The sequence below is a fragment of the Pleurodeles waltl genome, chromosome 1_2, assembly GCF_031143425.1.
Source record: "Pleurodeles waltl isolate 20211129_DDA chromosome 1_2, aPleWal1.hap1.20221129, whole genome shotgun sequence".
NCBI classification, from domain to species: domain Eukaryota; kingdom Metazoa; phylum Chordata; class Amphibia; order Caudata; family Salamandridae; genus Pleurodeles; species Pleurodeles waltl.
Genome location: NC_090437.1, coordinates 1,090,586,063 through 1,090,599,587, shown reverse-complemented (window position 1 = coordinate 1,090,599,587; position 13,525 = coordinate 1,090,586,063). Strand labels below are relative to the sequence as shown.

At 45.0% G+C, this 13,525-nt stretch overlaps 1 protein-coding gene across 1 annotated transcript in view; it reads right to left on the bottom strand.

The window, feature by feature from the left end:
• The window catches only part of SEPSECS (Sep (O-phosphoserine) tRNA:Sec (selenocysteine) tRNA synthase), a 196,384-nt gene that overhangs the window by 87,863 nt on the left and 94,996 nt on the right, over positions 1-13,525 (bottom strand). The window lies entirely within an intron of this gene.

Genomic DNA, 13,525 nt, shown 5'->3' with positions numbered 1-13,525 from the left:
TAGCCATGGTTCTATCTTTCGATTGTTGATCATTCATAATCACCTTGTTGCTGAATGGCATCAGAAGTGATGAACGGGAAATTTGGACTCATGCAGACAAAGATAATTTGTGCCCCTCCACACAGGGATTTTGCTAAATAATTCCTCCACTCTTTTTTGGATCCTTAGTGAGGTGAAACAACACAAGAGTTGGCATATTTACGGTAGTTAACTGACATCGCCAAAAATGTAAAGTGTAAAGGTGTAACCTCTATTTTAAAGAGTAGAGGCGATAAGCATGATTGTTGTGGGATTCAATAAAACATCTGTACTGGTACAGACACTATTTCTAGGAGGGACTGATCATGCATCATCATTCTATCTTATCTCGGGGTCCATCATCAATCATGGCTGAGAGGAAATGCAACCTCGTACATATCCCTGAATAGTGTCTCCTGTGCTAAAATCTAGCATAGAAAATGGGGGTGGCCCAACTAGCCATTCAAACCTGGGCACGAATTGAAAATGTCACTTACCCAGTGTACATCTGTTCGTGGCATCAGTCGCTGAGATTCACATGGTATGCATGAGCTCGCCATCTGGTGTTGGGTCGGAGTGTTACAAGTTGTTTTTCTTCGAAGAAGTGTTTTCGAGTCACGGGACCGAGTGACTCCACCTTCTGTGCTCATTGCGCATGGGCGTCGACTCCATCTTCGATTGTTTTCCCCGCAGAGGGTGAGGTAGGAGTTGTACTATAGTAATAGTGCCCGCGCAATGAAAAATGTAAGTATGTACCTATTAAAGGATTAAGTAATATATATACAAATGTACAAAATTGAAGGTAACTTCTGAACTGCTACAGGCTTCCGGGGAGGTGGGTGGGTCCATGTGAATCTCAGCGACTGATGCCACGAACAGATGTACACTGGGTAAGTGACATTTTCAGTTCGATGGCATCTGTCGCTGTAGATACACATGGTATGCATAGACTAGTAAGCAGTTAGTTCCCCATAAGCGGTGGTTTAGCCTGTAGGAGTAGAAGTTGTCTGAAATAGAGTTCTTAATACAGCTTGACCTACTGTAGCTTGTTGTGCGGATAGCACATCTATACAGTAGTGTTTGGTGAATGTGTGAGGCGTAGACCAAGTGGCTGCCTTACAAATTTCTTGCATTGGGATGTTTCCTAAAAAGGCCATTGAAGCACCTTTTTTCCTTGTTGAATGTGCCCTGGGAGTAATGGGCAGTTGTCTTTTTGCTTTAAGGTAGCAGATTTGGATGCATTTAACTATCCATCTGGCTATACCTTGTTTTGATATTGGGTTACCTGCATGAGGTTTTTGGAATGCAATAAATAGCTGTTTAGTTTTTCTGATGTTCTTCGTTCTGTCAATGTAGTACATTAATGCTCTTTTGACATCTAATGTATGTAGTGCTCTTTCAGCCACAGAATCTGGCTGTGGGAAGAATACTGGTAGTTCTACCGTTTGATTTAGATGGAATGGAGAAATAACTTTTGGTAAAAATTTTGGATTAGGTCGTAGGACGACCTTATTTTTATGTATTTGTATAAAAGGTTCTTGTGTTGTGAACGCTTGAATTTCACTTACTCTTCTTAGAGATGTAATGGCGATGAGAAAGGCAACTTTCCAGGTGAGGAATTGTATTCCGCAAGAGTGCATGGGTTCGAAAGGTGGGCCCATGAGTCTTGTTAGAACCACGTTTAGGTTCCATGAAGGAACAGGTGGTGTTCTTGGTGGTATAATTCTTTTAAGCCCTTCTATGAATGCTTTGATAACTGGTATCCTATACAAGGAAGTTGAATATGTAGTTTGCAGGTATGCAGATATTGCTGCAAGGTGTATTTTAATAGAAGAGAAGGCTAGCTTTGCTTTTTGTAAATGGAGCAAGTAATTTACTATATGTTTTGGAGTTGCCTCTAGTGGTTGTATCTGATTATGATGGCAGTACCAAACAAATCTTTTCCACTTACTTGCGTAGCAGTGTCTAGTGGATGGCCTTCTGGCCTGCTTTATGACTTCCATACACTCTTGGCTAAGTTGTAAGTGTCCGAATTCTAGGATTTCAGGAGCCAGATTGCTAGATTCAGCGATGCTGGGTCCGGGTGTCTGATCTGTTGGTTGTGTTGTGTTAACATATCTGGTTTGTTGGGCAGTTTGATGTGTGGTACTACAGACAGATCTAGCAGTGTTGTGTACCAGGGTTGTCTTGCCCACGTTGGTGCTATTAAAATGAGTTTGAGTTTGTTTTGACTCAATTTGTTTACTAGGTAAGGAAGGAGAGGGAGAGGAGGAAAAGCGTAAGCAAATATTCCTGACCAGTTCATCCATAGGGCATTGCCTTGGGATTGCTTGTGTGGGTATCTGGACGCGAAGTTTTGGCATTTTGCGTTCTCTTTTGTTGCAAATAAGTCTATTTGTGGTGTTCCCCAGAGTGTGAAGTAGGTGTTCAGAATTTGTGGGTGGATTTCCCATTCGTGGACTTGCTGGTGATCTCGAGAGAGATTGTCTGCCAGCTGATTCTGGATCCCCGGAATAAACTGTGCTATTAGACCAATTTGATGGTGGATTGCCCACTTCCATATTTTTTGAGCTAACAAGCTTAACTGCGTTGAATGTGTTCCTCCTTGTTTGTTTAGATAATACATCGTTGTCATGTTGTCTGTTTTGACAAGGATGTATTTGTGGGTTATGATTGGTTGGAAAGCTTTTAGTGCTTGAAAAACTGCTAATAATTCTAGATGATTTATATGCAGTTTTGTTTGATGTATGTTCCATTGTCCTCTTATGTTGTGTTGATTGAGATGTGCTCCCCACCCTGTCATGGAAGCATCTGTTGTTATTACGTACTGTGGCACTGGGTCTTGGAAAGGCCGCCCTATGTTTAAATTTATACTGTTCCACCATAGAAGCGAGAGGTAAGTTTGGCGGTCTAGCAACACCAGATCTAGAAGGTGACCCTGTGCTTGAGACCACTGTGAGGCTAGGCACTGTTGTAAGGGCCTCATGTGCAGTCTTGCGTTTGGGACAATGGCTATGCATGAGGACATCATGCCTAGGAGCTGTAGTATTGTTCTTGCTTGTATTGTTTGGTTTGGAGACATGTGTTGAATGACCCTGTTGAAATTGTGGATCCTTTGTGGAGTTGGCGTTGCTACTCCTTTTGTCGTGTCTATTATGGCTCCTAGATATTGCTGTACTTTGCTTGGCAGAATGTTTGATTTTGCAAAGTTGACGGTAAACCCTAGATTGTAGAGGGTTTGTATGACTTGATTTGTGTGGTTTGAGCATTGTGTGAGCGAACTGGTTTTGATTAGCCAGTCGTCTAGATACGGGAACACATGTATTTGCTGCCTTCTGATGTGTGCAGCGACTACTGCTAGGCACTTTGTGAATACTCTTGGAGCGGTTGTTAAACCAAAAGGCAATACTTTGAATTGGTAATGTATTCCTTTGAATACAAACCTTAGATATTTCCTGTGTGATTGATGGATTGGTATATGGAAATATGCGTCCTTGAGGTCTAGGGTTGTCATGTAGTCGTGTTTTCTGAGCAATGGTAACACTTCTTGTAGTGTGACCATGTGAAAGTGGTCTGATTTGATGAATGTGTTTACTACCCTGAGGTCTAGAATTGGTCTCAGTGTTTCGTCCTTTTTTGGTATCAAGAAGTACAGTGAATAAACTCCTGTGTTTATTTGTGTGCTTGGTACTAATTCTATTGCATTTTTTTGCAGTAGTGCTTGAACTTCTATCTCTAGAAGCTGTGAATGGTATTTTGTTAAATTTTGTGATTTTGGTGGTATGTCTGGAGGGAATTGCAGGAATTCTATGCAATAACCATGCTGGATAATTGCTAGGACCCATGTGTCTGTAGTTATTTTGTCCCATGCTTCGTAATATTGACGTATCCTCCCCCCCACTGGTGTTGTGTGGGAGGGGTGTGTGACATGTGAGTCACTGCTTGTTGGTAGTGGTTTTGGGGCTTTGAAATCTTCCCCTATTCCTAGGGAATTGCCCCCCTCTATACTGGCCCCGAAAACCTCCCCTGTACTGTCCCTGGTAGGTGGGCGGTGCGGACTGTGAGGTGCTAGCTTGTGTGGCCTGACCCCGAAACCCTCCTCTAAAAGGTGTTTTGCGGAAGGTGTTATAAGATCCTCTGCTCTGCGGGGAGTAGAGTGCGCCCATGGCCTTGGCAGTGTCAGTGTCCTTCTTGAGCTTTTCTATAGCTGTGTCGACCTCCGGACCGAACAGAAGTTTCTCGTTTACTGGCATGTTAAGCACTGCCTGCTGAATTTCTGGCTTGAATCCAGACGTTCTGAGCCATGCGTGCCTACGGATGGTAACCGACGTATTAATGGTTCTTGCGGCCGTGTCTGCTGCATCCATGGAGGAGCGTATTTGATTGTTGGAAATGTTTTGACCCTCCTCAACAACCTGTTTTGCTCTTTTTTGCAGATCTTTTGGGAGATGTTCAATGAGATGCTGCATCTCATCCCAGTGGGCTCTGTCGTATCGCGCTAGCAGCGCTTGTGAATTTGCGATGCGCCACTGGTTTGCTGCTTGGACAGCAACCCTCTTCCCGGCTGCATCGAACTTCCTACTTTCTTTATCTGGGGGAGGTGCATCCCCAGAAGTGTGTGAGTTTGCCCGTTTTCTGGCAGCCCCTACCACCACAGAGTCTGGTGGCAGCTGAGAGGTGATGAAGACAGGGTCCGTAGGAGGCGCCTTATACTTTTTGTCCACCCTAGGCGTCACTGCCCTACTTTTAACTGGCTCCTTGAAAATGTCCTTTGCATGGCGTAGCATGCCTGGGAGCATCGGCAGGCTTTGGTAGGAGCTGTGGGTTGAGGAGAGGGTGTTAAATAAAAAATCATCCTCTACTTGTTCCGAGTGTAGTTCCACATTATGGAATAGAGCTGCTCTAGCCACCACTTGCGAGTAGGCTGTGCTGTCTTCCGGTGGTGATGGCCTAGTTGGGTATGTGTCTGGGCTGTTATCAGACACTGGTGCGTCGTACAAGTCCCACGCATCCTGATCTTGGTCGTCGTGGCTCATGGCGGTGTGAGCTGGCGAATGTGACGGGGTGTAAGTTGGCGAAGCCGGAGTTACAGGTGGAGGCGAGGGAGGAGGTGTTACCTTTTGTGTTGTTTGTTGCTGAGGAGTAAACTGAAGCGTTCTCTTTCGTTTGACAGGTGGGAGGGTACTGATCTTCCCAGTCCCCTGCTGAATAAAGATACGCTTTTGCGTGTGATCCACGTCAGTGGATTGCAGTTCTTGTTCAAATCTATGTTTCTTCATTTGAGAAGACATAGAATGCTCTTCGGTATAGGAGCCAGAAACAGGGTCTGATGTCGCTTTTTTCGGCTCCGAAAGCCCTGTCGATTGTTTTTTCGGCTCCGAGGTAACCTTCCTCTTTTTCTGTGCCGAAAATTCTTGGCCTCTATGGTCTTCGGCGCCACTGTCTCGGCGTCGATCGGTGTCGACACCGAACTCTCGGTGTCGATGCTTCTGTTTAGCACTCTCTCGGTCCCGAGGAGGCTGCGTGCCGGTGTCTCGACCGAAGTCGGACGATCTCGACACTGAATGGGCCTTTTTCGGTGCCGATTGTTGGTCACCGAGAATTTGGGTGGAGCCATGGCCGGTTGGCAGTGGCGTCCCCTGGGCCTTCTTTCCTTTTTTAAGGTTTGATCTCGACGTCTTACTCACAGTTCTTGTAGAGTGTAGCTCGTCGGAGTCTGAATCCTGGATGGAAAAGGATTCCTCCTGTTCCTCTTCTGTCTCGAACTGTGGACGCTCTTTTGGCGTGGACGCCATCTGGAGTCTTCTCGCTCGACGGTCGCGCAGAGTTTTTCGGGACCGGAACGCCCGACAGGCCTCACAGGATTCTTCGCTGTGCTCGGGTGACAGGCACAGATTACAGACCGAGTGTAGGTCCGTATAAGGATATTTGTTGTGGCATTCGGGGCAGAATCGAAACGGGGTCCGATCCATCGGCGTTGTCCTCCACGCGGTCGGGCCGACTAGGCCCCGACGGGGTGCCGAAATCTACCCCGAAGGGCACCGAGGCGCTTCGATGTTGAACGCGTCGTTGTATGTGTCTATCTCTAACCGGATCGCAACGATACCGTCGAAAATCTTCCGTCTTCAGCTAACTTTCCGTTCCGAAACCCGGAGCGACAGGAACACGTCCGAACCCGATGGCGGAAAGAAAACAATCGAAGATGGAGTCGACGCCCATGCGCAATGAGCACAGAAGGTGGAGTCACTCGGTCCCGTGACTCGAAAACACTTCTTCGAAGAAAAACAACTTGTAACACTCCGACCCAACACCAGATGGCGAGCTCATGCATACCATGTGTATCTACAGCGACAGATGCCATCGAACACCTATTTCAGTAGTGTCCTAGGGATGGATAATTATCATATGATTCTTCGGCCAATGACCCTTTAATCATTGATAGACTGCCTGTAAAATGCATATACTTCCTTTAAATATAAATTTTAGTATTACAGCATTATAGTCCACTGTAATGGGCTATTCCAGCGATTAAAGGCCCGCTCCAGCTAGCCGAAGGCCTTTAACAAGGGAGCGGGATTTTAATGGCGGTATATCCCAGTTATGGGGGGGCTACATGTCTTGGAATGTTTGAGCTCCGGGCTTCTACCAGCCATTAGAAGCCCGGAGAACTCCATTGTTTTCAATGGAGCTCCCAACATTCCAATGTTCTAACATGTTTTACAGCAGATTGTTGCCTGTCTCTCCTATAAGGAGCTTAGCCATCTCTCATCTGACTGACATTCCCACCTCTTCAACATGACTGGGTTGTCAAGAAAGCTGAAGGCTCATGACCGGTCAAGTTACATAATCAACTCAGTATTCCCTCTATCCGGAATATCTAGAACAGAGGTTAACGGAAATAAAACTGCAGTTTAAGTTAATCGATTAGGCATAAAACATGACCAACTCCATGAGGTAATTGCGAGACTCAACAAGTGGCAGTAGTTGTAGGCCTATGATCTTCAGTAAACTAACATGTTTGATGTCTGTTGATAATTGCTTGGGTCATTTTTGTTTTCTATACAGGACGCCCAAGTCTTTTTCAGCTCTTTCAACACTTAAACTGACTGAAAAGAATGACTAATCAATCCAGCAGCTACTGGTGTAATATCTACTGTACAACTGTTAAAATAGTGGGGGCAGGGATCATCAGAGGCATGAGACTGGTTTTAGCAGTTTGACCTTGGATGTGACAAAGTCAAGAGACATCTCTCAGAATAATAATATACAACCTTCTTTAAAGAGAAACTTTCCATTTGCATCTGGCCAATCTTAGCAACTATATTTAGTAAAACTCTTATGGAAAGCCATCCAAGATACACGCTCAAAATTTCCTGCTTATCAGGAAAACATTAAAACAATTTTTGACAGAAAGTCTCAAAATCTCATGGAACCAACTTCCAGCCTGGGTTGGTGGATGAAACTGGTCAGTGACAGGAATCAAACAAGCATTGACAAAGCCAATTCGTCTCGCCTATACAAGATCTCTATTGGCTTCGGCACTGTGTTTTGTTATGCTGTACACCAATGTGGCTGCGGTTCAGCTTGGCTATAAGTTAGTGACGTGAAGTGTCAGAGTGAAGTTTCGTAGTGTGGATTTGTTGGAATGTATAGTTGATTAGGAGGAATAGTGTTGTACAGTTGAGTAGGGGGGAAAAGAGTTAAGTGGCAGAGAGTGGAGTGGGGTGAAACAGGGTGGAGTGGGTTGGAATGGATTAAGGTCTGAGGTGGATCGGATAGAAGAGTGGGGTGGATTAGATTGGCGTAGAGTGAGGTGGTTTGAGTGGAGTGGGGTGGATTGGTGTGGGGTGGAGGGACTAAGTGCAGTGGGGTGGACTGGATTGGGGAGAACTGTAATGGGGTGATGGATTGGATTTGAGTGCAGTGGACTGGGTGGGGTGGATTGGGGTAGAGTGGGGTGGAGTGGACTGGCAGGGTAAATTGGGATGGGGCAGATTGAAGTGGTGGGGACTGCACTGAAGTGATGTGTATTGGATTGGCGTGGGGGTGAATTAGACTGGAGTGGAGTGTATCGGATTGGGGTGTATTGGAATGGGGTGGAGTGAGGTGGACTGGATTTAGTGGGGCGGACTGGGCTGAAGGGTAGATTGGATTCAAAAGGGTGGATTGGGTTGGGGTGGACTGGACTGGAGTGGTGTGTGGGGGGACTACGGTGGATTGGATTGGACTGGACTGGATTGGATTGCAGTGGGCTGGACTGGATTGGCGGGGGTTGATTGCAATGTGGTGGATTGGATTGATGTGGGCTGGACTGAGCTGGTGTGGACTAAGGTGATTTGGAGTGGGGTGGATTGGGCTGGCGTAGGGTGGATTATTGTGGACTGGATTGGACTGGGCATGGATTAAAGTGGATTACATCGGAGTGGGGTGGATGTATTGGAATGAGGTGGATTGGGTAGCAGTGGACTTGGCTGGAGTGGGGTAAATTGGTTTGGACTGAGTGGGGTGGGCTGGGGTGGATTGGAGTGGGTGTGTGGGGGGGTGGATTGGAGTGGGTGTGTGGGGGGGTGGATTGGAGTGCGTGTGTGGGGGGGTGGATTGGAGTGCGTGTGTGGGGGGGACTGGAGTGGGGTGGATTGGTTTGGACTATTTTGGATTGGAGTGGAGTGGGCTGGACCAGCGTGGGGTGGAGTGCAATGCGGTGGACTGGACTGATGTGGGGTGGGCTGAATGAAGAGGTGTACTGGATTGAGCTGGGGTAGACTAAGGTGGTTTGGGGGTGGATTGGGCTGGAGTAGGGTGGATTAATGTGGACTGGATTGGACTGGACGTGGATTAAAGTGGATTGAATCGGAGTGGGGTGGATTGGGTAGCGGTAGACTTGGTTGGAGTGGGGCAAATTGGTTTGGACTGGAGTAGGCTGGGTTGGCTTGGAGTGGGGTGGATCGGACGTGACTGGGGTGGGGTGGATCGGACTTGACTGGAGTGGGGTGGATCGGACTTGACTGGAGTGGGGTGGACTGACTGGAGTTGATTGAATTGGGGGAGGTGTATTGGATTGGAGTGGGGTAGATAGGATTGGGCTGAAATGGACTGAATTGTGAGGGGTGGATTGGATTTGTAGTGGGGTGAATTGTAATTGTATTTATATTGCGCTTAACTACCACTGACGAGGTGTCAAAGCACTTTTTGGCAAGTAGCACGCTACTCTGTAACCCTAAACAATTAGTGGTGGATTAGTATAGGGAAATACGAGTACAGTATTAGAATGAGTTGATTTGAGCAGAGGATATGTGAGTTTGTTTGTAGGTTTGAATAGAATAATGGAGTGATAAAGAAGTGTTAATTGGAATTTGTAGTAATAAGATGAGGCTTGGGATGAGTAAAGGAGAGATGGAGGAGGAAGGAGTCTGGAAAAAGGGGTCATAGTAGTAGAAGGGGTTTTGGATGAGTCAAGTGTGAGGTAAGTGAGGGAGAATTTAGTAGGGTTGTTTGGAAGATCATTATGGTAAACTGAGGTTCAGGGTGAGCCAGGAGCAGTAGGGGAGGGAAGAGTTTAGCAGGATGATTTTGAGATCATAGTAGTAGAATGGGCTTGGGATGAGTCACAGTAGGGATGGAGAATAGATTGATAGTATGGGGTGATGGAGAGAGAGTAAAGCTTTTTCTTCCTCTTGTACAGTAGGACTAAAATATAAATAAATCGATATGTAACTACACAGAAAGGGAATATATGTGTAAGGAATGTAATGTATAGAATATTATGAGATTTAAAGTTGTGTTGCATAAACACAGACTTTGAAGATTAGCAATATTTAAGGTTAATTTATTTGTGTACTTTTCTAACATCTTATCTTTCCTCAAATTTCTAACACGAAATGTTTGCTGATAAAATAGTTAAGATAACATTTGCTCATTGTGCTAGCTAAAATGAAAGCAGGGAATTCACAAGTATCTAATCTAACAACTTATCTAGGAACTATGCAATGACCTATGAACATGTTAAGCATAGGATAATAATCACACATATGTATACATACATTGTATACATACTTGTATATACATATATACACACACATTTGTTAAAAAGGCTTAAAGAGTATGTATATATTTTATTATTATGAAATAGTACTTAAACCTATTTCTTAAAGAAATACCCATATCTAGATATATAAACATAATCAGATTATAAATGTTTACCAACACAGGTATATGCAGTCCATTGCTGTTTGGATACGGCGGTTATGAAGGAAAGAGACAACTCTTGAGCAGTCTTCAAGATAGTTATCCGTGTATCTTAATTTTGGGAATAATGAATTCCATAGTTTGGCTGCTTGAACAGAAAAAGATGTACCACCTATAATCTTTTTCTTGTATGGTGGTGTTTTAAGGTGGGATGCCAATCTTGAGTGGAGGTTTCTTTGTTGAATATATTTGGTGATTTTATTCCTGATGAAAAGCGGCCCTTTTCCATGTATTGCTTTGTAGGTGATACAAAGCAGCTTAAAGGTGGATCTTCTGGCAAATGGTAACCAATGTAGTGCCTTCAAGGCAGGGGAGATGTGGGTTTGTGGCTTTACATGTAGTAGTAGTCTGGCAGCCGAGCTCTGAATCTGGTTTATTTTTTTCATAGTAGATTGAGATGATCCATGTTAGAGGTCACTGGCGTAATCTAGTTTAGAAAGTAAGGGGAGATAGTAGCCTGGACCTTGTGTGGGAATCTGAGGTGGGGAAAAATGTGTCGAAGAGTTTTCAAGGTGATGAAGCTTGCTCGTGCTAATTTGTCCACTTGCACATTCACTGTTAACTTGGTAATTCCAAGGCTTTTAACTTCCTTGGATACTTGAGGAGGTAGTCCAAGATAGTCAGGCCAGGCGCACAGTGGGTCATAATTTTTCCAGTCACCACATGTGAGTATTTCCGTTTTGGAAGCATTCAGTTTGGGATGGCTCCACGTCATCCACTGAGCAACAACTCTGAGGCAACTGAAGATTTGTAAATTTCCAATGTCTTTGGGGTATTCCAATTTAAGGAGTATTTGTGTGTCATCTGCATAGTTGTAGCATGTGAACTGAAATTCATTGATCACTTCTGGTAATGACCTTATGTAGCTGTTGAAAAGCATAGGTTAGATAATTGATCCTTGAGGGACCCTTGCTTTTGTGAAGTAGGGTTTGGACGAGAAAGGGGGAGCATAGATGAAATTTGTTCTGTTTTGAAGGTTGGATGTGATCCAGTCGAGAGCAGCTCCTTCTATGCCGGTTTTCTGGTGTCTTTGAATTAGGGTATCATGGTCAACAGTGTCACAGGTAGCTGAGAGGTCCAAGAGAAGTAGTGCAGCAACTCCACTGTGGTCGACTGTGTTTTTAGGATCATCCCAGATTGCAATGAGTGCATATTACGTGCCTCTTCCTGGGCAAAATCCAGTTTTGGAGTCTGAAAGTATCAGGTTATTTTCAATGAACTGTGACATCTGGGTGAACACTGCTCTTTCTATCAGTTTGCCCAGGAAAGGTCTATTTGTAATCGGTCGGTAGTTGATGGGGTCCTGTGGGTCCAGGTTTGTTTTCTTTAATAACGGGTGTATGTATGCCTTTTTAAGGTCTTCGGGAAAGGTTCCCGTAGACAGAGAATTATTGATGATTCTGCTTACAGGTGTTGCAGCAGAAGTAGTTAAAAGAATTTTCTTGAAGATATGGCTGGCCAAAGGTCGGAAGGGTTGCCGGAAGGCCTACTTGCTTCGACCAAATCCATATATTCACTTTGTGATATTTGTTTGAAGGCGTGCAGATAGTGGGTTGGCTTACTCCCGGACGGTATTTTAGGAAACAGGTTGGTGCTAGTGGTTTTCCTCTGTTTTACATAGGAGTCCAATCTGCCTTTTGTATATTCTGTTAAGTTTGCGTAGCTGAAGCTTCTAATAGTTTTCCTGAAAGTGTAATCTTTCACTTGTTACAAGTTGATATGGTTAACTTGATGTCGAGGTCTACCACATATGGCTACTACATCCAGGAGGTGCCAATGCAGTCTCACCTCTGTTTGTCTGCCCCTCCTGTGCTACTCAACAGCATACCTCACATCATATGCTTCCCCCGTCCTAAAGGAGCATTCCCAATGCTCAAGTACCACCCACTTACCAATTCCCAAACACATTCCCCCATTTTTCTGCCCCCAGTGCTTGACAGATGACCAGCAGCAAACAAAGTGGCTGCTGGGTTGGAACGTGGCAGGAATACTGACATGTAACTAACATCAACTAACCCTTTGACTGCATGGCCTGCCCGAAAAATACATGCAGATCTGTAAATGTTGAAGAGTTTTGCTCAGACTGGTTGCAGCCAGAGGTGAGACTCTTGGGATAACTCAAGACTCTTATTTGCACTTCCTGCATGCAAAGCAAAGGAAAACAGTCTTAATGAATGTTTCTGATAATGAAATGACAGGTCCATATTCACAACTGTGATGGGTGCACTTTTTCTCTCCTATAAGTCAGACCCAAAATAACAGTTGATCTGACATATCAAAATCAAATGTTGCACAGAAACAGAGTGAATAGGCTGTTGAGGTGGCAATACTTAGACAGTCTTTGGACATCCAGACTCCAAAATATCAAAAATGCTAAAGAAATGGTAGAAGTGTACCAAACATTTGTTGCAGAAAGTTGGTGGAGAGTACTGACTGAACAAATGTCACTTAAGAATAATGTGAGACATGCTCCTACACTTCCGCAACTGTGGTGGATTGGAGGGGGAAGGAGAGGGATGGAATGGACTGTGGTGAGGTGGATTGGAGCAAACTGATTTACACTGAAGTGAGTTGTTTGGGATTGAAGTGAGACAGGTTGTTTTAGATTAAAGTGGGGCTGACTGGAGTGAGGCAGGTTGTTTTGGATTGATGTTGGGCAGACTGGGGTGGGGCAGATTGTTCTGGATATGAGTAGGGCAGACTGGAGACAGGCAGATTGTTTTGGATTGGAGAGGGGGCAGGCTGTTATGGATTGGAATGGGGCAGAATAGAGTGGGACATATTGTTTTGGATTTGTGTGGGGCAGATAGTTTTGGATTTGTGTGGGGCAGATAGTTTTGGATTGAAGTGGGGCAGATAGTTTTGGATTGAAGTGGGGAAGTTTGTATTAGGGTGGATTAGAATGGGCTGGTGTTGGGTGGATTGGATGGGAGTGGGGTGGATTGGATGGGAGTGGGGTGGATTGGATGGGAGTGGGGTGGATTGTGATGCAATGGGGTGGATTGTTTTGGATTAGAGAAGGGCAGATTGGAATGGGGTGGACTGATGGAGGACACATTGTTTTGGATTGAAGTGGGGCATTTTGTTTTGGAACGCAGTGGTGCACATTGTTTTTTATTAGAGTGGGGTGGATTGGATTGGGTTGCGTGGTCTGGATTGGAGTAGGGTGGGTTGGTGTGGGGTAAAGTGGGGTGGATTGTAGTTGCGCAGATTGTAGTGGGTGGATTGGGGTGTACTGCACAATTATGTGTTCAAGCATCAT